The sequence below is a fragment of the Echiichthys vipera genome (assembly GCF_963691815.1).
Source record: "Echiichthys vipera genome assembly, chromosome: X".
Lineage (NCBI taxonomy): Eukaryota > Metazoa > Chordata > Actinopteri > Perciformes > Trachinidae > Echiichthys > Echiichthys vipera.
This window is the reverse complement of record NC_139825.1, coordinates 23,511,674-23,539,037: the sequence shown is the minus strand read 5'-3', so window position 1 is coordinate 23,539,037 and position 27,364 is coordinate 23,511,674. Positions and strand designations below refer to the sequence as shown.

Genomic DNA, 27,364 nt, shown 5'->3' with positions numbered 1-27,364 from the left:
GTTCAGGTTTCCAAAAGAGTCTTGGATATGTGGAAAGTAGGGGTGTCCAGAGGCATAACGACAGATGCTTGGACTGCTGACAGAGGAAGGTACTTTGGAGATTAGTCTGCTCCCCCTCGAAGAATAGTGAAGGCTGACTCAGCGGCCTGGGCTCTATAGGATCTGTAGTCTACAACAGAGCACCCCCCGAGGGATTACCACTTATCCTGCTGCCCTCAGACACCGCAAGGCCCACTTTCACACCATAAAACCATTTTGTAGGGCTCCTCTGAAGAAAACCCAGGCAAAGCCTGTTGTTGTTGAATATTTTAAAGCAATTAGGGTCTTCTTAAAATCTTAAATGTGAGGCTTAAATGCTGCATTTACTCATGGTTGTGTCTCTAATTAATTGCACTTAGTTTGAGGTTTTATAAACTCACTTCATCATTCAAGTAACAACTTGAGTTACAGTAATTACACACACATTAAACTCTTCATACATAGTGATATAATGCAATGCACTTCACAGAGAATAACTACAGTTGAAAATAAGTGAAATCAAGAAAAAGGTTCATGTTAAGCTTTAGTTTGCGTCTAAGTAGAAAAAAGGGAGTGCAAAGTCACAGCAGAAAGCCTCAGACCTTATATCTGTTTAAGGAGTGGCTGATCAGTATGTGAAATTTTGGGGTTTGGGGGTTCCTCAAAATAACACACACTGAAGACGTCAACATCACATTTTTGTTTATCTATATTATAGAATGTATTTTCATGTTTAAAGCTGAAAGTGCAATGATTTACAATTAAATAAATCTCTGTATAGTCACTATCTATCACTGAAGGAGGTAACACAATGGAAACTGAGCCTATGGCTAACTGGTGAAAGTATCGCAATAATTATGTTTGAATTATTACAAACTGGGTGTCTGAAGTGACATTATGGGGGTAACAAAATGCTGTATTACAGTTTTTCTCCATTATATACACACATAAAAATGGAACTGCGTACACAATTCTGAAACTTTGAAGCTCATGTTTCAACAAGACTCCAAACCATAGATAGACAGACCTACGCAGTTAATACCTAAGCAAACGCTCACACGATACTAGGCTGTGATATGTTGTGATTCCAACATATCACAGCCTAGTAACACGAAGTGGAATGTTTAATTTTACCTTTTATGTTCTCTTCCTGTCTCTGTCACTCACTCGAACTCTCTCAAACAGACAGACGTCACACAGCTAGACTAGATTGACTGATATACGGTATAATATAATATATATGTACATACATATAATAACTATCACCCCAACTGAGGTTCAATGGATCATCAACGGCTTAAGCTCTGGGAGCAGTTGTGGTCCAGATGGGCTGGAGATTAAATTCCTTAAATTGGCTTCTCAGGTTTTATCCTTTCCTCTGTCCGGTTTATTTAATTTATCTCTGACTAACTGTGAAACTCCCTAATCTTGGAAATGCGCCAGGGTAACCCCTTTACATAAGGTGGTGACCCCCAAGATATTAAAACTGTAGACCCATTTCAATCATCAATAGTAAAGCAAAAATATTTGAAAAAAGTATTTTCATTAAATGGCCAATTATCTCAATGATTACAATATTCCATCTCCACACCAATCTGGCTTTCGAACCAACTTTTCGACGACCACACTCACAAAATTCACCAATGACATACTATCCTCCTTTGATAATAATATGACTGCTGGTGCTACATTTATTGATCCATCAAAAGCTTTCAATATGTTTGATCAATATCTTCTCCTAGACAAGCTATATGCAATTAATCTGTCAACAGAATCAGTTTTATTTTTTAATTATTTTCTTCACAATAGAAGGTGTACCGCACCTCCCCTCTTATTTTCTATTTTTGTTAATGATCTTCCACAAATCTGTTCCGACTGTCAAATTCATCTTTATGCCGATGATACTGTAATCTACTCTTCTAAGCCCGAAATTTCACAAATTCAGCACTCTTTACAATCTAATTTTAACTTAGTTCAAATATGGTTTTCATCAAACAAGCTTCTCCTAAATAAGAAAAAATCTCATTGCACTGCGTTTTTCAGTACTAGATCTGGTCTACAATCTAATGAATGGTCCTTAACGTTTCTTGATGGAGCACCACTAGAAAATGTAACTGAATTCAAATACTTGGGCCTCTCGTTTGACTCTCAGTTATCCTTTAAACCCCAGACTGACTCAATCACAAAGAAAATGTAATGCTGTTTGAAACTACTGTATCGTTCCATTGATTGTTTTACACTATAGGTCCTGAAAATTATTTCACAATGAATATTCCCCATTCTTGACAATAGAGATATTATCTATCCTCTTACTGTGCTTTATAACAGCCTCTGTAGATCTGTTCTTAGATGTTCATACAGGACTCATCATTGCAATGTTTTACGAATCTTTGAATTGGTTAATTTCAAAAGCCAGAAGACTATTTCATTGGTTACGGCTTATTTTTAAATGTATTCATTTTAATGTGCCTTAATACTTAAAACAACTTCTAATTCCTTATAGTGCACACTATAACTTAAGACATACTGATCATCTTTTTTTCCACACTCCTAGAAAATTTAGAGAAGCTGGTCGTTGTGCATTTCAATTCAAAGCTCCATCAGATTGGAACAATCTCCCATGCCAGCTTAGGTCTACTACTTCTCTACATGGTTTCAAAGCATTACTAATAATTAATTTGCAAACCCTTTGCTCTTGCTTCTAATTTGTTTTTCTTTTTGTTTTTTTATTTAATTTATTTATTAATCTATTTATGTATCTCTATTCAAATTTTTCATTCATTTTCTCATTTATATCATTCTTGTGTTTAATATATTTATCTCATAAACCTGTATATCTGTAACCTTTCTTTTTCTTTAGCATGGATATCACTGAATTGACTACGGCGTTGAGTTTTGGCCGTCTGGGGGATTAGCTGGGGTTAGGAGAGTCTTGTTTGTGTGACTGTGTTTGTGTGCATGTATAAGTCTTGTATTGTGTTTCACTGTATTTCATTTTTGACTTATGATAATATAACTTGATGCCTAAAAAATACTAAATAACTAAGATAAGATTAAAATGCAGGGAATTTTTAGTTGACTACATCTTGACTAATTATTAATAGGATAGAAGTAGGAGGTTGACTAAATATGATTAAAACTAAAAAGGATATTTGACACAGCATTAAGACTAAATTTAAAAATAGCTGATACAATGAACACTAGACTAGTGTGAGCATAATTACAACAAAAGACTAAATCTATCTTTGAAACAACGCTCACTTATGTGTCGTTAAACAACTAGGGAGACACTTTCTATGCATTTGGGATTTTCAGTAATTGAGGACACATTTTGACAACAAAGTGCAAATAATTATTATGCACTGAATAGAGAAAATAATTGAGGTGAAAAACAAAACACCTGAAAGTAGGAATGTGGTGCAGAGGTTAATATTCTCAGCACTGCAGCCTGTCAGTCTCCTGCAAGACCCCTGCTATTTGTAGGCTGATGATTGTCATTATTTTTATTTATCATGTGGTTAAGGTTATGAATCAATTAAACTAGACTATTATTGTGGCCTTTCAGTGACAATCCAGGGTGTTTGAGATTTAATCTCCACACACTGCTACACCCACGTCAATTAGATCAAACGTGATTGAAAGCAGCACATCATCTGAGTATCTCATGATAGTTTATAAATCAAACATTCTCATATTTGCCACAGTAACTATCTCTTGCTCTGGAATGTAATATTACTTCTTTGGGATTGATGTGTTGATGTGCAGCAATTAGGAAAAGAAAACACTGGCATCTATACGATTTGTCTCTGTCAAGCTGAAGGCTGGGCAGACAGCCAGGGGCAGTTTCCCTCCACTGGCCCACTGAGCAGGCAGACCTGGCCCCAGAAGCTCAGACCATGCCAACCGAGCACTCTGAAGAGATTGCCTGGTGTCTTATTTTGGCCGCCCTCTGAGGGATAAGGGATACTGCTTAGTTTCAAACAACACTTTAAACTACTTCTCAAAGTGAAATGTGAGGTGGCGGCGGCAAAGTGAAATATGCATTATCCATCATAAATAATAAATGTGTTTTGATGAGTGATACAGGTGGTTCCATTAGTGTAATTTTGTTTCTTTCAGGTTTTAAGTACTATTCCCGAAAAAGTCTGCGATTCAAAAGTCCATGCACGCACGCACATAAAGGAATTAGTCATCACCCCTCGGATCTAAATGAGGCGCAGATCTGAGACCAATAATCACGTGAGTATTTACACACATGAACATACCCACACATTTACACCATAGACTGCATATAAAGATGGTGTGTGTCATTCCCCACTTCCTCCCACTGTACAGAAGCCAAAATATCCTGGATACGGGTACCGTCATGTTGTAATTGCACAGTAGGGACCAATCACGAGTCAATCACAGCTGTCAATCATGAGGTTTGTCTCAAAATATGAATAGGTGATACACACAAACACATGATAAGAGAAAACTAAAATGACAGAAACCACCTTTGTGAGTTTGGCCCATGTCCTGTCCGCCAAAAATGAGGGGGCTGGATTTACAGCCTACACTGCAGCCAGCCACCAGGGAGAAATCAATGTGTTGGCTTTACTTTTGGAGAGCTGTAATGCCGACCATCTTTATGTATATATATATATACACACACTATAATTTGCACATACACACACAGTGACACACAACATTTCAAAGGGGGTTTTCTCAAGGTGAAAGAAGCCATTAATGCAATCTTATTAAACCATAAAACAAGAGCAAAGTTTTCTCCACTCCATTGACAGACTACAAACCCAAGACTCTTTTAAGCAATGCATTTTTCACATCGATTTAAAAACCATGTCAAATTTGTTTTTAAATCAATATTCATTCCGTTAATGTGTGGTAGTGCTCTCTGGGTCTGCCTCTCTCCCGAAGATTCATGGCTGTCTCCAGGACATTAGAGGCAAAGCCTCCTCTACTCTGAACTACAAAACAAAATACAAAATACAGAGATCAATAAGACTCAGATTGCTTCATGTGGGAATTCCAAAATATTGTTTATTCATTATAATATGCAGTAAGGTCCACTGCTGTTTTTGTGAATCCTTTTCAGGGGAAATAATAAGCTGCGAAAGAATTCTTCAGGGAAAAAAAAACATTTTAATGCAACTTCCATTACTTGTCCTTTATTCTCCCTCTATATTTAAAATGATTCTAATGTGCTGTATAATTGTTGCCTGGGTCCAGACCTTACAATCCACCCACTCCACGGTTCACTGATTCGTCTGGCATTGTGACATGAAACTGTAGTTTCTGTGTTAAAAACACAATGAGACAATGAGCCAATGAGCGCTGCGGGGAGATTGGCAGTTAGCTAATCAGCGCCATGGTCAGGACTAACACCGTTGTCAAGCTGTGTTGTGGCTGTAAAACTTTGGATAAATTGTTTTGAGCTATTGGCACCTCAGCAAAATGACTCATTTCAATATCAGAATCTGATTGATCCAGTCTAATAACATTTGTGTAGAAGAGCTGCACGATATAATTATTTTTCCCTTATTCAAGTTAGCATAGCACTAACCAGAAGCTAGCTTGCTCAGACTGGAAGTCCCCTGTGAATGGTTAGGTAAAACTGAATTCCTACCCCCATGGAAATCAGTTAGAATGCAGGCAATGTCAGACTGAAGATGGAAATGGAGTGTAACTAGTTTACAATTTAAAAAAATTAAATGAATAATCAGGAATTAATGGACTTTAAGTCGGGTTCTGGCCTCCCTGTCATCCATTAATACCTGATATAGGACACCACATCTGGCATTATCCTACACATATAATGGGTCAATTGCCAAAGAACATGTTTTGAAGAACATTAATATATATTTTCATGCGGTTTTGCAATCAGATTAACAATATTTCTGTTTCCCTGAGGGTACACCTGAGAGTTTGATTAATAGCTGGAACAATCATTCCCATCACAAAAGGAAAAGTTCACTGCTCCAGTAAACGAGGTGGACCTTTGATACTACTTGCCAACAAGACTTTTTTCCATTCCCCTCAGCTCATAGAACCCCAACTACCATAAAGTTGGCGCTAATGTTATGCTAGCCAGATTTAAAGTCAATAACATTGCATACAGTTGACAAACTGTAAATATAATTCAACAGTATGTTTAACAACAAGCAGAGCTAGCTATTCAGCTATGGCATTGTCTTTGTGAAGAAACTGGCAGCCTGAAGTAGTGTGTTAAACTGTGAGTACAATGTGAGATGATCTAAAGTGTTATGTAGTTTGCTTGTGGTATTAGTACTGCAGTAGCAGTCTTTTTCTCTCAAGGGGCAGTGTAATGCTAATAGTAGCGCACTGGGCAAATCGCGCGTACATAGTTTTGCCGAGACACCGGGAACAAGGAAGTGGCTGTAAAAGGAGGTAATTGACTGTGTGGTGTGTATTTTTGTTCATGTACACAATAAATATCCCTACAAATTTCAGTTAAATATGAAAATGGTTAGACGAGCAGATGCGATTAAGTTAGAAGGCTTAAGGTCGACTCTTGATGGTTTTGTATTCCTGACGATTTCTTTAGATCTGTAAATGAGTTTGTCTGCATATCCCTGCCACGCTGAGGGCAACACGGAACAGCGGGGGTTAGCGTGAGTAATGCTAAAGCACATGGATAAACAGAATTATCTAATTTCAATGCATGCTGACTATTCAACTAAGCCATTAGCCCATGTCCATTTGTATGTTTTGTAAGAATGTTTGTAAGAGAATATTTCATTAAGAATGTCTTTTTATATTTCTCATGGAATTTAAGTATTTTATTTTGAAGTGACTATGAGTTGTGTGGCCTTACAAATGTACTTAAATGATTTTAGTTTCTCTATTTAAAGAGGTTCCACTAATGTTGTCTAGAGATAGCTAATGAAGTTCAGTTCAAGGAAGCTGATCAGTATGAGTTTGAGCTTGGTTACGACAGCTGTGGGTATCCTACATATACCAGTGCTCAGAACTGTTAGAGCTGATGATTGTGTTCAGATAAATAAATAGGGAAAGTTTCCATTCTGTTTTGTTAAAACTATACCTGTCCTGTATCCTCATAAGAAAAATATAGTGTTATTGCTATTCTTTATTAAACTCGGGGGAATAAAAACAATTATTAGTGTCCGGTCATCATTCTTGACCGGGCCACATATATATATGTATATATATATGATATATAACATTTTAATTGACACCCAGCATAGTATAATCCCTGATAATGGACACATCATCAGGCATTATCCCTTAAATAATTTTTCCCACAGTGCTCACCACTAAATCTACAGTTGAACAGATGACAGATCAGTATCATATACCTGAGCTAGCATGTGTTCCCTAAGTGTAAATGGGCATGACAGCAGTGTACCGTATCCACCTACATAGTTTTTCCTTCTCTCCAGTGACCTACGTATGTCTATTGTATATTGTGTACTGCCACATAAACAGCACTGGTATCAGTTTCTCTGCATTTTTATGTGAAACGCTATGGATGTTTGCCTAAGGAAAGTCTGTTTTATTATTTTTATCACTCTACATGGACTAATAAAAATACAAAGAGAGGCAAATAAAGATAGATTGTACTGTAGGGTCCTCATCTCTTTGACAGGTTGGCTATTACAATCTCCTGTAACGGGCAGATGAGGTCCCTATCCATTCTCAGAGAAGATTGAGCTGTGCTGTCAACCAGACAGAGCTCCAACCCAGAAAGTAGCAGCCGGCCAATGAGCATTAGGTTGCAGGAGCATCGGGTGCAGGCCGACAGCACATGGTAATGCAGGCCACGATAGGCCTGAGGAGCTTTAAATCCCCTTTAGCTTGAGGTTGGAGATGAGTGACCATCATCGCTGAAGGGCCATAAGCACATCAGCCCGCCTGAAATTATATTTGAGGGCTTTAGAGCTTGACTCACTCACAGGTAATGGGGCAGCTAGAAAAACCAAGCACTGTGGCAGGAAACTTTACTCATAATCATATGCAGTGTTAGAGCTGAGACGAACCCCTTGTAGGAAGTTGTATAAAAATAAACAGCAACAGTGACAGAAAAAAAGATAAAATATATAAACATCATTAATAAAAATATAAATCTAATTACGCACCTGCTATACCTACTAAACCTATACCTACTATATGAGATATGTTCAGCACCTCAAAATCTTACTGTGTATGCAATACTTAAAGGTGCTCTACTCAAAATACTGAAGAAAAAACGTGGGTTGGGATTGCCTCCACACGGCTCTCAGCCCAACACGTGAAATAACAAATGTTTTTTTCTATCAAAACAAAGAACGGAATAGCTCGGATTACAGCACACACAGGAGAGAGTGACTTTATTCTCTGGCCAGGACGCCATTTTGATGTTTGCATGTTTGCTACTACATTAATGTTCTGAACATCAAGTACAGCTCCTTTAACTAAATGTACGTGGTTGCTCTCCACCACTGTGCATAGTACTGCCTTTGCAATGAACGTCCACACAATAGAGCGAGCAAGCTTGTATAAAGGGAACAAATACCCACCAATGTATTAATTTATTTACTTGAAAGCATTCTGATGATTGATGTTTTTTCCACTAAAAGATTATGGGCATGGTTTAGTCCTATTAACATTATTCAGACATGTCAGCCCTAAGCAGAATTTTACAATATCAAAACAAAACATACTCAAACCAGAAAAAGGAATAAAATGGATGTGTGGTTTGTGGTGCCCATCCTTTCTGTAAAGGGGAATGATAATTCATGGATTGGAAAGGCTGCGGAGCAAATTAGCAGTGTTAATCAGTTATGCAGTTGGCTCGAGGCTGTGACGCCTGGACAGCTTTCTGTGTAGGCCTGTCATTCTCACAGGAGAAGAGGAGCAGTGGCTCTGCAGAGTGGCACCGACGGCCAATCGAACCTTCTGCTGCTAGCGCTCACACAGGACACGACAGAAGTAACTCTGCCAATTGCGACCAATATGTTTTATCTGGCAGCCAGGACAGTGAAGTACACACTGAAAATCAAACACACAGGGAGACATGCAAACGCGTCATGTGCACATTCACTTTTACGCTCTCTGTAGAGCTCATACATGTCACACATTCACATTCTCATCATTAGCCATGATGACTGGTTCCCGTGTGCCAAGCTCTGAATGTCACTGTAAACACACAGATGGGGAGACAGAGGGTGGCGAGACTCCAGCAAATGACTGTTTTAAAAGTGCTACGCAGATTCAGCTGCCTCCCAACACTCATCACACAAGACCAGGGTTTTGCAAGTCAATCCCTGCACTTGTCTTCCTCAGTAGCATTGTAAAAAATAAAAAATAACATGGTGATGCTGCATAATATTTCAAAACCAACTGGTGTTATCACACAAACCTTGAATTTTTCAACATGTTCCTCTTGTTATAAATGCAGCAGAGAAAAGTCAAAACGGTCAAAATGATAACAAATGAAAAAGATTTCTGTCTGCTACTGCCACTGCTTATAAAGACTTTTTTGTCAACTTTTTTCGCAATGTTTTCTGGTAGTACTGATGTTCTTTGGTAGTGTTGATGCTATTGTCCCTTCGTCTATGTCTAAGAGAGAGGACTGTTTATCTCTCTGTGAAGTCAACCACAATAGGCCGTGTCTGGCTGCTGCAACATGGAGGTTGACAGAGACAGATGCCACATCATTAAGGAATATTAGTGGGCTCCGCCGAGCAGACCCAGCTTTAACGGGCCCCAGGAAGAGTTCAATAAGAAAGGACACAGAGGGAGCAGCAGCCCCTCAGAGAAGCTCGATAAGACACAACACACAAGAAGTCTCTCATTGTGCAATAGGACTGGAAGCCTCCAGAGGAGTCCAGTCAGACGCAGAAAAAGCCAAAACACTGACTTCTATAGTGAAGCTAGTGTCTCAGCAAGGTTTTCTTTCCCAGTTAGACAGAGGGGAAAAAAGACACATGACTGTTTTAGCAATGGACAACATGTATAATGCTAATCTATCACCTGCTTTGATGTCATGTACTCCCTCTGACTGCCTACCAGGGCTTGGCACTACATAAAGCCAACAGTAAAATATATTTCACCAAGTAAAACAACAGCCAAAGACAATATTTTTTAACTGAAGCCTGATTTGCATTTTGTCTTTACAAGATTTCCTTTGAATTGTATCCATGCAGTTAAAGCAACAGCACGTTGACCAGGTAACTGTCCAACCATAGCTTAGCTACCTAGGCAAGTCTGTCAAGCTTTGGATTTCTACACATGTCGAAGTGTGTGGCTCAGAAAAGTTAGGCGGGATGGGAATTGAGAACTAATTTCAGTTAAAAAACGGTTGCAAATTGTCTAGTCCACCAGAATCACATGCCTCTGTGCTTATTAATTCCTTTTCTCAATGCCGGCATTCATTTCTGACAGATGTACAGTATAATTCAAACTCATGTGTCTAAGTTGCTGGAAACTTGTAGCTAGGAGAAGTCCTTGCAGAGAGGAAGAAACGTACCAAAGCATAGCTTTATTTTATGTGGACTCATGGGATGATAATACAGTTACTTTGATCTTTTTCAAACAGAAAATTGATAAGGAATCAATGAGTGCATTGATAAAAAATTGGGCCGATAAGCCAATTCAATAATGGCATTGATATCAATTAAATCTTATCAATTCCCATCCCTAGTGGGTGGTGGCAACGTGTGGGAATGGATTAAACAGTGTATTCATGTGCTCTGAAATAAGCTTCAGTGATTAGCATGTTCTGCTAAATAACCTACTACCTACAGTGGAAATGTAGAATTACTTTCAAGGCTAATGAGCACAAAGATAACATTCATTTGTGGATTACAGGTAATTTAAAAAAAAAAGAAAAAAAAAAAAGCTGTGCTCACTGTGTAGAAGCACAACTCCTTTGATCCTCCTTTGGCCTTTGATGTTATCTGAGTTTTGCAAAAACATTAGCAGGTCAGTTTACGCTCCAACAACCACAGCCGAAGTTACAATAGATGGTGTGAGTGGTTAGCCTTCATCTGAAAAGCCTTTTGTGAAGTATTTAAGCTAATGAAATAACATGTCTTGTCCTCTAAATTAATCAAATGAATCATTAACTGGTGAGGATGCTTTTTGTGTGGGACATGCACATGGCCACATTTTTTAATACAATATCTACACACTATGTGCAGGGACAGAAAGAGAAGCTTGACACGTTTCTACTGTCACCGATAAAAGATGCGTAAAATAAACAAGTTCTAATGGAAAGTCAGTAAAAGTACGAATGTGAAAGTCACAGACATGATGCAAAGACAACACAGGCCATCAGTGCCAAGTAACTAAGAGCTAGGTGCATTCGGGTACTCATCATACGGAACAAAAGCAGGGCTAAATATTTGCATAGTCCCCCTTAGGGAGATTTTGAGATTACAGAGAGAAAGAAACACAAAGATGACAAGGTTGGGGGTTGGGGGGGGGGGGGGGGGGGTTGAGAGGGTTGGCTTGTGTAACATTATCAGAGGGATTGTCAACTGGTGATACGAACAGGTCTAAACAAAGAAAAACATTATTTACGCGCATGCAACCGCAGCCCCACACACGTGAACAATCACCCCACAGAGACAGGACTTTGCATACACTTAGCCTTGTCTAATCTCATAGCTGAAATAGCGTTTTCACCTGCAGGTGCTGTATAGTCATATTCTAATGTAATCAGCGTATTTAAACTTGCCGTCTTCCCTGCTTCACTACATCTTACCAACTAAGTGATCTTCATCCAGAGCTCACTTGTGTCACATTATACAAGATCTAGCGGCTGTTGAAAGGTCTTGTAATTCGAATTTTATGATTACCACGGCTTGGAGACTCGAATCAAAGAGCCATAACTGATTCATCATCGTAGTCCAGTTTAACTGACCAAGAAACAATGAAGATCCTTGGTAAAACTGACCTTGAACGCCGTGTCTTACATCATCATCGATCCACTTCAGCTCCCAAACGAGCACATAAAAAAAGAAAAAAATTGGACTCTCCAAACAGATAAAGCATGCCAATGTGACAGTGTGAGAGGGGATATTTGCTATGCCAAGCCACAGACGGTGCAAACCAACAGGCAAACAAGACCAGCTGCACAGATGGAGCCCATAGCGATCTTTTAACTGCCCAGTTTTGTATATATTCATTAATTAGCCCTGTCAGCAGAACCGAAGGGGTCATGCAGAAGTGGTGTGTGATCGCAGGATTCAACAAGACTTTGCTTGGTGAAAAAGCAGCCAGCCAGTTGGCAACTATCAGGCACAAGGATTCATGGTAAGTGACTTGTTGGAGCGAGGATGGACAAAGGGAAATATGGGGCAGCCTCTCCCCTTCTTCCTTCCATCCTCAGTCGGGGTATTTTTCTTTTAGACAGAGATAAACGGCAGCCTTTTTTATTAACTTGCTGATGGTAGGGAATTGTTTTTCCCTTCCACTAGGTTTTCTCAAATAGACAGCCGCAAAAAATACCCTCCCTATAATTCTTCCCTCCACTATTTCTCTTTTTTTTTCTACTTCCTAAACCCCCTCCCCAGCCCTAAACTAGCTGGGCTAGTTGAGTAGCTCTAAACTGCCTGTATAGCCACAGCAATGTCTAAGACAGTGGCTGCTGTTTATCAAACATACAGTCACCCAAAATTTCATCTCCCATCTGATCACATTAAGTCACAGCAGTAGCAAAATAACACGTGATGAGTGAGTGTGTGTGTGTGTGTGTGTATATGTCTGTCTGTCTGTCTGTGTGTGTGTATGAGAGAGAGAGAGAGAGAGAGAGAGAGAGAGAGAGAGAGAGAGAGAGAGAGAGAGACAGAAAGCATGTTTTTGGGGCATGTACATTATTTCTTGGGGCATCATGAGCTCCTTGTTTTGCATCCAAAGACTTCTAATGTGTAAAACTGTGCACATTATGTTTTGGTATGTGAGTGAATTTGTGTTTGCATGGTTATGGTTGTGGTGTGTGTGTGTGTGTGTGTGTGTGTGTGTGTGTGTGTGTGTGTGTGTGTGTGTGTGTGTGTGTGTGTGTGTGTGTGTGTGTGTGTGTGTGTGTGTGTGTGTGTTTGAGTGGGCTGTGGAGGTCCTCCTGCTGAGGAGACAGAGCCCCAGGGGGTTTCTCTCTCTGTAGCGTCTCCTTCACCTCCTCCTCATTTGACTAATTACTGCGCCACTTCCACGCTACTGATGAAGCCTGGCACCTGTCCATCAGCCTTACTCTGAGCTTGGCTTGTTTCGGTCTATTGATACAAATGGCTAGCAAAACACTGTCTCATCCCGTCTGTGCTCTCTCTACTACTTTTAAAAATTATATTATGTACAGTGCAGCCTCTTGATCATATTAAAGCTAAGACAGCCTTTTCAGTTCATTATGTTTCTAAATAATCAATGTCCAATTGCATTATTTTTGGTTTGCAGTTCATTGCTCACACTCATGTTGGTCTTGGTCATGCGTGTCAGAAAGAACAGGGAAGGCCCCATTGCTCTTTCACGCCATCTGGTTGTCCTCTTCCTCAGCTCATATCCTCTCATCATCTAAATGCTGATGCTAAATCTGTCCCACCCTGCAAATTAAGGTGGTGTACTGGCAAGGATCTGGTGATAGGATACTCATCACGATTCAGTTGTTAAGATTCAGTATATTGCAATACCGTAAAGAAGTCAAGTTATAGAGGGATTTTTTATTTAGTAAAAGAGTCAAATGGCTGAAGATACATAGCAACAAGTTAAGGGGAGACTCATAGGTACCCTTAGAACCGGTTTCATTCAGATATCTTGAGGTGAGTGGTCAAAGGACCCCTTTAAAAAAAATAGCCATGCAACGTGACATGGTTGGTATTGATGGATTCCTTATGAATGTTTAGTTTCATACAATACCAATATTTTTACTCTAGCTTTAAAACGGAGCCGGCTACAGCCTCTTAAAGACAGTTATGTTGGCCGAGATAGCCAGCGTCCATGCAGGTCTGTGAGGAGTAATTCAAACTTGATAATGTGTTTGAGAATCAATTCAGTAACACAAAACATGATATCGCAGTACTCAAGTGTATCTAAAAAATTTTTTACACCCCTATAACATATACTGCTGTTCCAAAGATCTGTCTATTTTGGTCTGTTTACACTGTGTTGAATATTATATATAAAAAAATACTACTTCTCTGGCAGCCTTACTGCTCCTGTAAACGCTTTAAATATGACAAGTCATCTTGAAGCTCCCCCGCTATGTTCCTTCTTGAAAAAACATCAGTAAATATGAAATGGATAATGAGCTGAGAGTAAGCAACATACAGAGCCAGACACAGCCCAGGTTGGATCAGTTATAATTTGAAGAAAAGACTTCATCGAGGTATTAGAGCAACAGAGGTCAATGGGGTGTTATTATATAATTCAAATGCAGCAAAATACCGTGCTAAGGATGCACAGCTGTGCTATACAGTGCTCATTATTCCAACATACAAGACTTTAACACAGTTAACACTGTGTTAAGTTATATTCTGCAGACGCTTTTTTTCCAAAGAAGATTGTTTTTTATTCAAATACTCAAGTGTCGGAAGAAATTTGGGATTCAGTATCATTCTCGAGGACACTTGAGTGTCACAACTATGAAAACATTAGGAATCGGACCACCAACCTTACCATTAACGGTTGACCGACTATAACACCAGAAAAAAAAATGCAGCAATCATTTCTCTCGTTATAAAAGAGAAGAAAAAAGAAAATCTCAGATCAGTTAACTTGTAAAGATGCATGGTTGATTTTTTTTGCAGTGAACATGTTTAAAAAGGAGAAACATGCCATCTCTAGATCCCAAAGTTATATCACATTAAAAAAACACAGGATGCAAGTAATATATTACTTGGCAAGTTGAGGTTTATGTGTGATTCCGCAGGCCCAGCACATACCTGAGTGACAGTCGCTATGACAGCCATTTTGCTGTGACCCACTTATCTCTGCCTTACCACAGGCAGAACAGAGCAGAGAGGGAGGAATCCAAAGACAATTTAAACTCACAGTGCAGATTACATTTCAAACCTCCCAGACTGAATATTTAACCCTCTTGCCTTTCGATAAGTGATAGGGGGATTTTTTCACTGACTCAGGAACTCAATTTAACCTCCCCTCTGAGAGATGAGGCTGCAGAAACATCCTATAGGCTTGCCCTTGGTGGCGGCCCAACCTCTTCCTCCCTCCTCCCCACTGTCTGAAACTAACAGTGGCTGTCTGCTGGACCTGATAGAGAGCGGTTCCATGCTAAGTCATTACACACAGAGCACAGCCTAATTACACACAGACAGGCCCCCATGTCACCTGCCAACAGGGTCACTGCTCTTAGAAGTGAAAGCATTAAGGGAAGAGCTACACAAACCCTGGTTGAGACATAAAGGACGGAGGGGACGTCTTCAACGTGTCACGTGTATGCCTTTTCCCTCGACAACCTTTCATATCTCCCCCCTGCTGAGAGACGTTGGCGTTGGCTTTATATTTGTTCTTTCCCTCCAAAAAACATCTATTCTTTGCAGCATGACTCCAAAGCCCTAACAGGTTTGCAACGACACACTTAACTGGACAAGCTCTCAGTGGAAGGGGGATAGTTCTCCATATTGAACATCACAGGGACGCTTTTAGAGCATGCCAATTCCTGCCAAAACTGGTTGTTTCCATGGAAACGTTGCACTTAATGACCGATAACAGAGAACGACCTGGGAAAAAAAAAATTGAGAGTTGAGGGTGAGAGAGAAAGAAAAAGACACTGACAGAGAGAGATGGAGAGAGAAAGACGGAGATCTTGTGGAACAAAAGAAGCAATTTAGTATCGGAGGACAGCGTGAAGCCTGATTATGTCGTCAGTGTAAATGATCATTAATTTCCTTCTGTCCAGCTGGGCCAGATTAATGCCTACCCATTCTGCACTGTAGAAAGAGATCCAGGGCTTAAATACTTCACTGGGCACTCCCGCAACAGCAACCATGGCCTTAATAAAATACAAAGCTTGGACCACACCAACACCCAGAAATAGATATTACAACTTAACTTATAAAAAGTCAACAATCAAAAATGAATTCAATAAAATAACACAAAAAATGTTTAGGTTGGACAAAGTATTTTAGTCTGGCTTGTCCACGGCTTTAGCCTTGTAAGACCAGGCTAATGATGCCTCTAAGTGCATTTTTAACGAAACTGTGTCATATGTCAAACCCTCACACTACAGACTCCAGGTCAGAGTTAAAATGCCCTGTGGGCTCAGACATCAGATGAAAGGGAACACACAGCCAATGTGTGCTTTCATGTCTCTCCGCGGAAACGGTTTCCACATAACCGGGTCTGATCCCTGTCATCAGAACCAGCGCATTGTTTGCTGTCAGCCCGCACTTCACTCCTCCTTGCATAATGATCTGATTATTCATAAATCAAGGAATTATACGGCCATTAAACTGGAAAATACAAAAACCAGGATCAACAAAGGTGCCATACGAATATATCTCATTACTAAAAACATCCACACCCTCTGTGAGATAAAGCACAATCAAAAATCACAGTTAACTGACAAGCAATGGAACAAAAAAAAAATAAAAACACCTGAGGACAAAACGGTGGCCAGAAACAAAAGGTGACCTCTAAGGGATAGCCACAACTAGAGAAGAAAAATAAGCAATACAAAAACAAACTACATGATGATCTTGTGATTTCCTTACAGACTGATGAACACACCGCAACCATATACACAACTTAAATGATAAATTATCAATACGTCACACTCTGATCTCTGCTCATTTTGCATTAATGTTATAAGTAGTATTAGACCTGGGAAATGTAGTTAATGTAAAGAAAAATAGTGAAAATCAGCTTTAGAGGTTGAATATGGAGAATGAGCAGAACACCGCCATCTAGTGTCTCAAGATCGTAGTCGCAACAACAAAATATAATTCCAGCAGCCGGGTTGCCAGGTTGGTCAGACCCAGTAGCTACAGGAGACCGGAGTCTGTTTGAGTCTCTTTGAACCCATCCCCTCCAACAGATCGCAACATAAAAACAAGTATTGTGGAGGCGTTTGACTGACAATTACTGTTACCGATCAAGGAGAAACGTAGCCATTTCGGCGTGCATTTTTAATACCGTTGAACTCCTTTATCTCAGTCCATGGAGTGAATGCTTGGCCTATATTGACTCTGACACAGCTGCAGGATTAGCAAACTCCATTTCATCCAGTGTCAAGCTGCGCCTAACAACAGACAACCCTGGCAACCCTGCAATGCAGGCCGATTGGCTGGCACAATGTAAACAGAACGTGACAGAAAGTCTTTGACAAACCCATAAAAATTTGAAAAAAAAAAATTAATTCAGACTAAATATATTTTTTATTGTAAAGCAATACTTTCATTCTGTACCCCCTCAAAAAGCCCTGTAGGTGTATTATATATATATATATATATATATATATATATATATATATATTTTTTTTTTTTTTTTTTTTAAATGTAGCTTTTAATGAAGATTCTACATATTCAACCTTTAATGTGCAACAGTTTTAACTTCCTTGGCATTATTTACTAAATAAACATTTTCATACCAAGGAAAAGCAAGACAAATTTATGCATTTGGCACATTTTATACCAAAAGGCAACCCAAAGAAAACTAGTGATGAAAACATTAAAAGCAAGCAAGCACAAAACAAAACAATTAAAGAAAGCAGGCAAAAGCACTGAATAAGTCAATAAAAACTAAATAAACAGTCAAATGAACACAGAATAAAACAAGTTCCCTTCCCCCATAGTCTAACTAGTTGACAACTCTCAGTCAGTAGATCTGATATGTCAAATACGTCATGTCATTAAAAAAGGTTCAAATAAAAAAAAAGCTGAGAGCTAATATACTATCTTAACAGTCTTGTTAGCTATATTATTATATACACAACTTTCAAAATCGAATTAACTAATTTAACCTAAAAATCTTAATCTGTCTTTATTATGAATCTGTCTTCTGAACCAGTTCCTTTTAAATGTTGATTTAATGACAGTTTATTCCAAATTATGCATTTTCAAGGATACTTAACATAACATGATCTTATTTTGCTTCCTTTAGATTCTTCCACTACTTTCCAATAAGACAAGGTCAACTGATTGTAACTGATAACAGTGTGTAAGTACTCATATTGGGTGTTTACCTGTTTTATGAAGTGTGTAATTGAGCTTTCTGTTGTGCCCTGATGTTAAACGGGTAATGATGGCCTCCTCCTCGCAGTCTCACAGTCTTCCACTAACAACATGCTTTTGTAAAGCTGTCTTCCTGCTTCACTGCCTTCCCAGTACTCTTGCATATAAACTTTTGGCATATAAACTTTAATGATTCTTAACTTTAGCTTTACTTTGTGGACCTTGTAAATCAGTTATAATATATCCATCTTTTCATTGCATTCCACACACAGGAATAAAAATATAGGCTTTTAAAAAAAAAGTGTGGACTTACTTATGAAGAAACTAGTGTTGATCATTTATTAAAATCAGGAAATCAAAAACAGGAAATTCAAGTGTTTATTAATTAGAGGTAAGTTGGAAACATATGGCACTCAAAGCCCTTCTTAGAAGAACAAACAAGGGACAGACATCAAGCTTTTAGGTTTCTTTGTTAGACTGACAAGTCCGTTGCTACACCAAAAAAAATCTATTTTTGCCATATTCTTTTCAAAAGAAGCTCAATTTTGAGGAGATACAGTTTACAACAACAAATTCCAAGTGGCAGAGAGACAGCTTCAGCCCCCCCCCCCCCCTGCCAAGCTGTGTGGCATAAAAGAACACAACATTTGAGAAAGAGCTGTCAATCAGTATTCGTACAAAGTGTGTGACTGTGCAGCAATCAATGACTTGCACATGCGGGCTGCACTTTGAAAAGCTCTACAAACACACTATTAAAACAGAGATCAATGCAGGGCCTCGCTTACTATGTTATCATACCACACCCACACCCACACACACACAGGTCCCAACGACTGCTTTCTACTATCACAACCTCTCAGGATCAAGGCTAAGACCCTGAATAATGAGCATGTGGTTCCACAGTATTTCTATATCACGGCTGGAGATTATTTTATTTCACAAGAAAGCACTGTTGTAATGTTCACTTTGTCAAAAATGTTCTTTAAAAAAATGAACAGTTACCCTTTAAGAGAATTAAAAGGTTCTCTAAATTGTGTACAAGAATCCAAATGTCAAAATAATCCACATGTTGCAGAAACTGTCCTCATGGAAAATGATCAAGGAAATAGACATAGCATAACATAGCCAGATTGACTTACATCGATTTCTCTCAGAATATTTATTATAGTGTGTGTATCATGAAGAAAATAACAACAGAAACATGAAGCATGGTATAAAATAAGAATTACAGATATAACCCCCCCCCCCCCTCCCCCATAGCATGGCACAGAGAGGCAGAGACATACTGATGAAAGATGTTCCTGTGTCATCATTTGTGTCTCATATGTATGCTCGAGTGTTTGTGTGTGTGTCAGAAATATTTGAGGCAGAGGGACTATGAACCAGCCTGACTGATGGCTGAAAAGAATGATCCTCTTTAGAGCCAGAAAGTTTACGCTTTGGTGCATAAATTTGCAAAGCTACAGTACAAAGGAAAATGTTTCATACAATTCTCATTATTCAAGCTGTAAGTTTCAATTTTCACTTTGGTGAGTCTGTCACTGTGAATTCTTTATGTCTGTGAGAAAAAGTCTTGACTGTGGCTCCAATACCTGAGCTGCATATTTTCTCCTCATATATATTGTTAATTTCCGCCGTACTGCAGGATAATGGGAAGCAGAATATGGTCATTTAAACACAATGAAGACAGAGGTAATTTCAACCAGTTACACATTTCATTTGGTTTCCACTTCCAGGCTAATTTGCACTTAAAAAGATTCCAACTGCATCTCAGATAGTACATTCAAACAATGCAGAACAAATAAATGAAAGGTAGCTTTATGTCTTCATGTATGCTTTGTTTGTTAATGCCTGCTTGACTCATTGTTAGTTATCTGGGGTTAATTGTGGTTATTTGTCACAGCACTCACACTAACACAGCCAATGCATCTATGCAGAAATCCCTAAAACGCACACACCCTTTTATGTTGCACAAATAACACAACAAACATTGTTTTTTCAATACATTGTAATTTACACTATTCATTGACCAACTATGACTAGTCTAAAATAATTAAGCTAACACTTACTCTACAATGAAAAGCTGAATATTTCATACCTGATGTAAAAAAAAAAATGTTCCCATGCCATTCACTGTTTTTATGATTGATGTGCGTTTCTACTAACTGACTATCGCCAGATGACTTACGTTCCGCCTTGCTTCCGCCTTGACTCCGCCTAGCTCCACTCAACCATCTGGAATCGCTCCATAGGAAAGTGATTTCAGGTGGTTGAGCCTGGTTTTATAGATGTGACGTAGCAGAGAAGCGTCTGTTGTGATTCAGACAAAAATGGCGGCTCAAATCGAGGAAGCAGGCGTGAAAAACGATGCTGCTATTTCATCCGTGTTGTCCAATCTAGAGACTATTTCTTCTTTAAAAGAACACCAGAGAACGGCTCTGAAGGCTTTTGTTGGTGGAAACCATGTTTTTGCCCTTCTCACGACGGGGTTTGGCTCTCATCAGCATCACAGGTTGGTTTCGATGTGAGTGGTTGAAGAAGCACGTCAATAAAGATGACGGACAAGTGGTTTATTCAATCATCTCTCTGTCTCATCTTCAACTGCTTATCCAGGGTCGGGTCGCGGGGCAGCAGCTCTAGCAGGGGACCCCAAACTCCCTATTCCCTAACAGACGACCGCTTGGATTTAGATCACACCTCTCCAGGTGTCTACATCATTGCCAATGTAGGCGTTAAAGTCTCCCAGCAGAACTATGGAGTCCCCTACTGGAGCCCCAAGCAGCACTCCATTCAGGGTCTCCAAGAAGGCCGAATACTCTGAACTGCTGTTCGGTGCATATGCACAAACAACAGTCAGAGTTTTCCCCCCTACCACCCGTAGGCGTAAGGAGGCGACCCTCTCATCCACCGGGGTGAACTTCCAAAACTGCAGCGCTCAGCCAGGGGTTTGTGAGTATGGATTAAGGTCCTTGTGCCACTATTTTGACATTCAAACCAATAGGTTGTAGGCCCATTTTTAACAGTATTTATATTAAACTTTATTTTATCCATTTTCCATGGGTATATTTGTGTAATCCGAAATAAAAAAGATGACCATATGAGTGACATCCATGCATGAAACTAAATAGCTCAAACTGGATCTTAACTGGATTCTGATGGGTGGAAAAAAACGCAGGACCCTCACTTATTCTAAACAACTGTCTGCTGACAAACTGACGCATTATTTGGCACTTTTGTAGTTTTTAAAGGGCACAGCTTTTTTAGTTTTATATTAAAGCATTTGGTATACACAGAGTTAAGTGCCCAGATGACCTCAGCTTCAGCTATCAACTCACACAGAGTCTGTAGAGTTGAGTCACACAGAGAGCGATGACTAAAAGCTGCTAATTTGAGTGCAGCATTCCACTGGATACAGAGAGACTTTAGCTGTGTTTGACACAGAGACAATTGTCAACTATATCTTAATGGCATAAAGCCATAGAAAAGAAAGTGACTAACAGCCCATTTGGAAAACAGAGGTGGACATGGTCATGGTAAAAAGGGTGGTTAAAATAAGAGTGAATCTAGAGTCAGTATGCAGTTCACATGTTTGTGCGTCACAAGCTCATGTCGTCTCCTTTTTGTTGGTGGAGCGGAAGTGCTGAGGAGTCCCAGCAGACGGCTTCACAACTCCACACATTTTACAGTGAATTTAATGCTGAGTTCCTGTTAAACTCAGAATTTCTCAGCTCCCAGTTGGAGATCTCTCTGAACCTCCACCTCAAAATCAAACAAGGCTGCGCCCAAACAGTAGTTAACGACGTAGGAATACCCTGTTTATTCTCACTTCTGTATTATTTGTTTCCCATTAAATAGTCTTACATCTGGGACTGTCCATCGTTCATATGTGGACATCTGATGTCGCTACTGTGTTTGTAAGCACAAATACAGCATATTGCATTGTTATCAACTGGTACTGCTAACGATGGCTAACCTGGCTAACCTGTTAAATATAATGGTTTTACTGACTTGTGTGACGTCCTTCCCAGTTCTCAGTTCCAAGGTAAATTGAATGCACCAACACATTACAGATGCTGAAGGCAATGCAGGGTTAACATCATTGGCAGATGAGATTGTTCCCAACCACCAATACATACAAACCTCTAAGCCACCTTCAGAGCCAAAATATCTTCACAAATACACCACACAGCAAAAAAGGGATTTCACTGTCACTACACATACAGTATGTCTCCTTTATGATAACTAAATCTTTTCTTATGTGCACAAACATACACCTAAGCTCCACACAGGTGCACACAGACACACACACACGGCTCGCTATGCTCTTGTATCCTGGAGTCCGTATTACATTGAGGCTCAATCAGTCCTGGATGGACTATTTATCCTCCTCATTTGATGCTAAATCCTATCCAATACAAACAGCTTTATCCCTTTTTTCCCGGCTCTGCAGACCTGTAACGTCATCTTTATCTGGAGCAGCTACAAACATGCACACAATGTAAAATGCGCCAAGATCAGTTCAGCTGAGTGCAACTGAATAATTCATTTGAGGGAAAATTTACAACAAGCCTTCATTATGAGCAAAGACAAATGTTCTTTTCAGTGTGGTACAAGAACTTTGGGACAGATCTTAACTAAAACGCCACCGTATAAGCAATGATCCATTACCATTTAATTGACATAGAGAAGTAAATGATATAAGAAATCAGTCTGAAACTTAATTGCTTCCTGCAGGATTCTACAGCACAACACACAACGAACTGATGAATGCCATTTGACATATAGAGTCGAGTTAAGATCCTGACACAAGTCTCTGTGTGGTAGGTCGTGCCCTCCTTCAGACAGCAGAATGATCTGTAAATTCTGAATGATAGTTGGTAATAGACCATTAGTGTCAAACTATTAGTTAATTTCAAAATCTATTTGTAGAAAGGGACTCCTATTTGCACACAACGTGATGATGGAGACACCGTTTGATTAACTTGATCGCTATGGTTGATTAAGTGCAAAGCTATGGCACTTTCTCACAGCCATACTATTTATGTAGCCAGTAGAAACAGATTATTGTTTATGAATAAATGCTGCCACTCTTTTTTTGTGAAATAGGTGTGCTGTAGAAAAGCTGAAAATATAGAATCATATTTTATTCATTATTCTAAAGAGTCAAAATGGCTTATGATTCTGGCAACCGGAAAAGATTTTGGTATCGGAAGCATTCTGGTGTTTGTAGTCCGATTATTATTGGCCAATCACGTTCAAGCAGGCTTTTGTTGTATTCGGGTAAACAGTTGACATGGAGAGCAAATGCCCATCGGCTATCAGCCATGGCGACGATTTAGCTATTTATTAGCTTTTTTATTTATTTATCTGCATTCTTATTCTGGACCATCTATTAAAGCAGGGGTGCTCAATACGTCGATCGAGATCTACCGGTCGATCGCAAAGGTAGTATTGGTAGATCGCGTGACATTAAAAAAATTGACGTCAGCCTATCATCCATCCCGTCTTTTGATTGATATACAGGGCAGCCAGTCAGATGACATCTGAATTTTGTCTGACACTTAGGTCACTGCGCATGAGCAAACAACTGCACTAAGTGCTAACTAACTAGCAAGCTTGTCAGCGAGTCACCGCCGGTTTTCAGCCTTCGGTTTTTTCTCTTAAACCTAAGAAAGGGTATAAAAATGAGTGGGGAAACTGGACCAAGTAAGAAGAAAAAAAACGTATCACTTTCATACGGAATGGGAGGAGGACTTTTTTTTCACGATGACATTTTCCAAGTGCGTTTGCCTCATCTGCCAGTCTACCATTGCAATACCAAAGAAGGGGAATGTGGAGCGGCATTTTCGGACTGTTCATGGAAAATACGACACCGACTTCCTGCCGAAAAGCGAGCTGCGAAAGAGAAAAGTGAAGGAACTGAAATCCCAGTTGTCTGGACAGCAGTCATTTTTCACGCAAAAAACTTCAAAAGCGAAAGCCGCCACCGAAGCATCGTTCCGGGTGAGTCACATCATCGTTGATAACAAGAAGTCCTCCCAAGATGGAGAGATGGTAAAAGAGGCATTCGTTGAAGCCGCTGACTCATTGTTCCGAGACTTTAAAAATAAGGCAGAAATATTATCTTCGATCAAAGCTCTCCAGCTGTCAAGAAGTACAGAAACACGGCGCTGTGAAGCCATGGCGGAGGATTTAACCCAGCAACTTTGGAAGGACATCGGAGATTGCGAGTGTTTCTCACTGCAGTTGGACGAATCTACGGACGTGAGTGACACAGCCCAGATGTGCATTTTCATTCGTATGGTGTTTAGTGATATCACTACAAAAAAAAAGCTATTAACAGTACTGCCCATGAAAGAACAGACGCGAGGGGAGGACATATTTCAGGCTTTTAAAAACTTTATCGGGTAAACTCAGCTCCCAGTGTACAAATTGATGATATTGATATTGATACAATCTATCACCACGGATGGAGCAACCGCAATGGTTGGCCGCTTGAATGGATTTATTGCAAAGTGCAGGCAGGACGATGTTTTCCCGGACTTCCTAAATTAACATTGCATAATCCACCAACAAGCGTTATGCGCTAAAATGCTCAACATGAAGGAGATCATGGATGTTGCAACGAAGATCGCCTGTTCTATTCACGCCAGATCTCTTCAAAGAAGGCTATTCCGTGCACATCTGCAGAATGCTGACTGCGACTACCCTGAGTTGTTGCTACACACTGACGTGAGATGGCTTAGTCGAGGGAAATTCCTGCAAAGATTTTGAGAGCTCTGATCGGAGATTAAGGAGTTTTTCCGTGTAGCTGGACATGCAGAATATACGCAACTAAATGGCGGTCAGTGGCTGTTAGACTTGGCATTTTTAACCGATCGGACCAACATGTTGAATGACCTTAATCTAGAGCTGCAAGGAAAAGACAAAACAGTGATCAATATGATCAGCTCAGTTAATGCTTCCAAACGAAAGATACAACATCTCTCCTCAAAGCTGCAGCGCCATGATTTGGCAAACTTCCAGAACCTGGCGTCAGAGCTGGAGATGCAAGGGAATGCCTGTGTGCAACTTGACAGTGCACGCTACACAGAGCAGATTGACAATTATCTGTCAGAGTTTGACAAACGCTTTCAAGACTTTTCTTTGCTCGAGACAGTCGCTACATTCATGTGCTATCCTTTTCGGGAAGATGCTAAGGTTGATTCACTCCTAACAAAAAGTGCAACACTGTTTCACCTGAACTCTTCTGGAGTGGAAGATGAGATTTTGACACTACAAGCCGACATTGAGCTGAAGTTTAGAGCTTATGGACAGTTCTGGAACTTACTCACAGAGGTAAAGTACCCCAACATGAGGAAATGTGCTACCTCCTTGACAGCGTTATTCGGCTCCACTTATTTATGTGAGTCAGCCTTTTCCCACATGAAGATCATAAAGTCCAAGTACCATTCCACCATGACTGATGAACATTTGGAAGTGTGCTTGAGGCTGGCTGTCAGCAGTTACCGTCCGGACTATGCATCCCTGGCTGATTCATTTCAGTGCAAGTCATCAGAGTAAACTCAGGTAATGACAAAAAATGTACATAGTTAATTGTGTTGTGTTGTGTTGTGCAATATTGGCTCATGCGGTTATGCATGTACATCAACATACATTGTAGATATAAAGAATCCTCAATATATTTATAAATAAATATATGTTTTGCATTTTTGTAGTAGGTAGATAATTTTGACTTGATCATTTTATAAGTAGCTCGCATGCTGAAAAAGTGTGAGCACCCCTGTATTAAAGTAAACAACAGAGAAACTCTACTACATCTTAACATGGCAAATATTTGTTTATTGCTAAATTAATGTTCTGAATGTTAAGTACCATCCCTTTATCAGGGCCCATGCCTGATTTGAGCAGTTTGAAATTCCTATAATACTTGAGATTATTTTCTCAACTGAACTAGGGGACGTTTAAAGGACAAAAACTGTGCACTGTGGATCCACCCAGTGATAAATGCAGTTAAACTGTGTACACATACAGTATGAACCAGACTAACTTCATGCATTCATCAGTGTGACTGTCCGTGTCCCCTGGATAGGGGTCTTTAACCATTTTATGTCTTTGTAAAGAAGTGGCCAATACAGTCAAAAGCAGAACAAGGACTGCTGAACTGCTGTTTTAGAGATCATGAATGAACTGTCAACCTCAAACTCCCAAATCCAGTCCGTGTAGAGTCGCCTTCAGGCCTGCTAGAGTTATGTTATGCCATTTCATCCATTGTGTTTTCTTTTGCGTGGCTCTGTCTTAAAAAAAAACAATGGTGAAACAATACATGTGTGAGCATAAGAAGAAATACACCCACACATATTTCAAACATGACAAACCCAGAACACCTCTAGTCTACACATGTACCATGTTAAAAAAAAAGGTAGCTATCAAATATTTGGTATATATATATATATATATATATATATATATATATATATATATTCATCCACTTAATGTTAAGTAGTTTAATCTAACAGCTATTTGTGTGCGTCTGTGTGTCAGTTGTATGAACACCGGTGTGTGAGTGTGCTTACACATAATACTGTTAATACAAGTACTTGTGTGCATGCATACATTATGTGGGTGTATTCGTATTAACAGTGGTCATACACACTGTTGAATTTAACCATCATAGACTCAGGAATTGTATTCTAAATAACCATGAGAAAAGACTTCCTGCTATAGTACTTATAGCAGAGTTCGTATACCTGTGGGTGCAGGTAACACAGTTGGACGAGGTAAGGCCTCAGTGGATTACTGAACAAACTCTAGAGGAGACAATAAGAGGCCGTCAGGGGGAGGAGAGGGGAGAGGCCAGATTAATGAAATATGAATGTGTTTACTGAATAGCTGTCATGGCAGTCTACTGATGTCTGGGAGGTTTTAAAAATACACAGCGCAGCGAGCCCAGCCATCTTCAGACACTGCTCTAATCAGCATACAACTCATCGCAATCGCAATCACAATCACCCGCAGAAATTACCATCATCCCACTCTTCAACACCATTTCCATCCTCGCCGTTGCTGCCTGTTCATCTACATTATAGCTTTTCATCGTGCAACAGAATCACACCGCTGCAGGAAATTGAAGTTGGCCAGATCGATAAATACAATATAAAATTAAATTAGCTGCCAGGATAAGGTGAAAATGTTAAAAT

The 27,364-nt window shown here is 39.6% G+C and overlaps 1 protein-coding gene across 1 annotated transcript in view; it reads right to left on the bottom strand.

The window, feature by feature from the left end:
- Window positions 1-27,364, bottom strand: part of cacna2d2a (calcium channel, voltage-dependent, alpha 2/delta subunit 2a) — a gene marked incomplete at its 5' end in the record, with an annotated part of 160,729 nt that overhangs the window by 114,858 nt on the left and 18,507 nt on the right. The window lies entirely within an intron of this gene.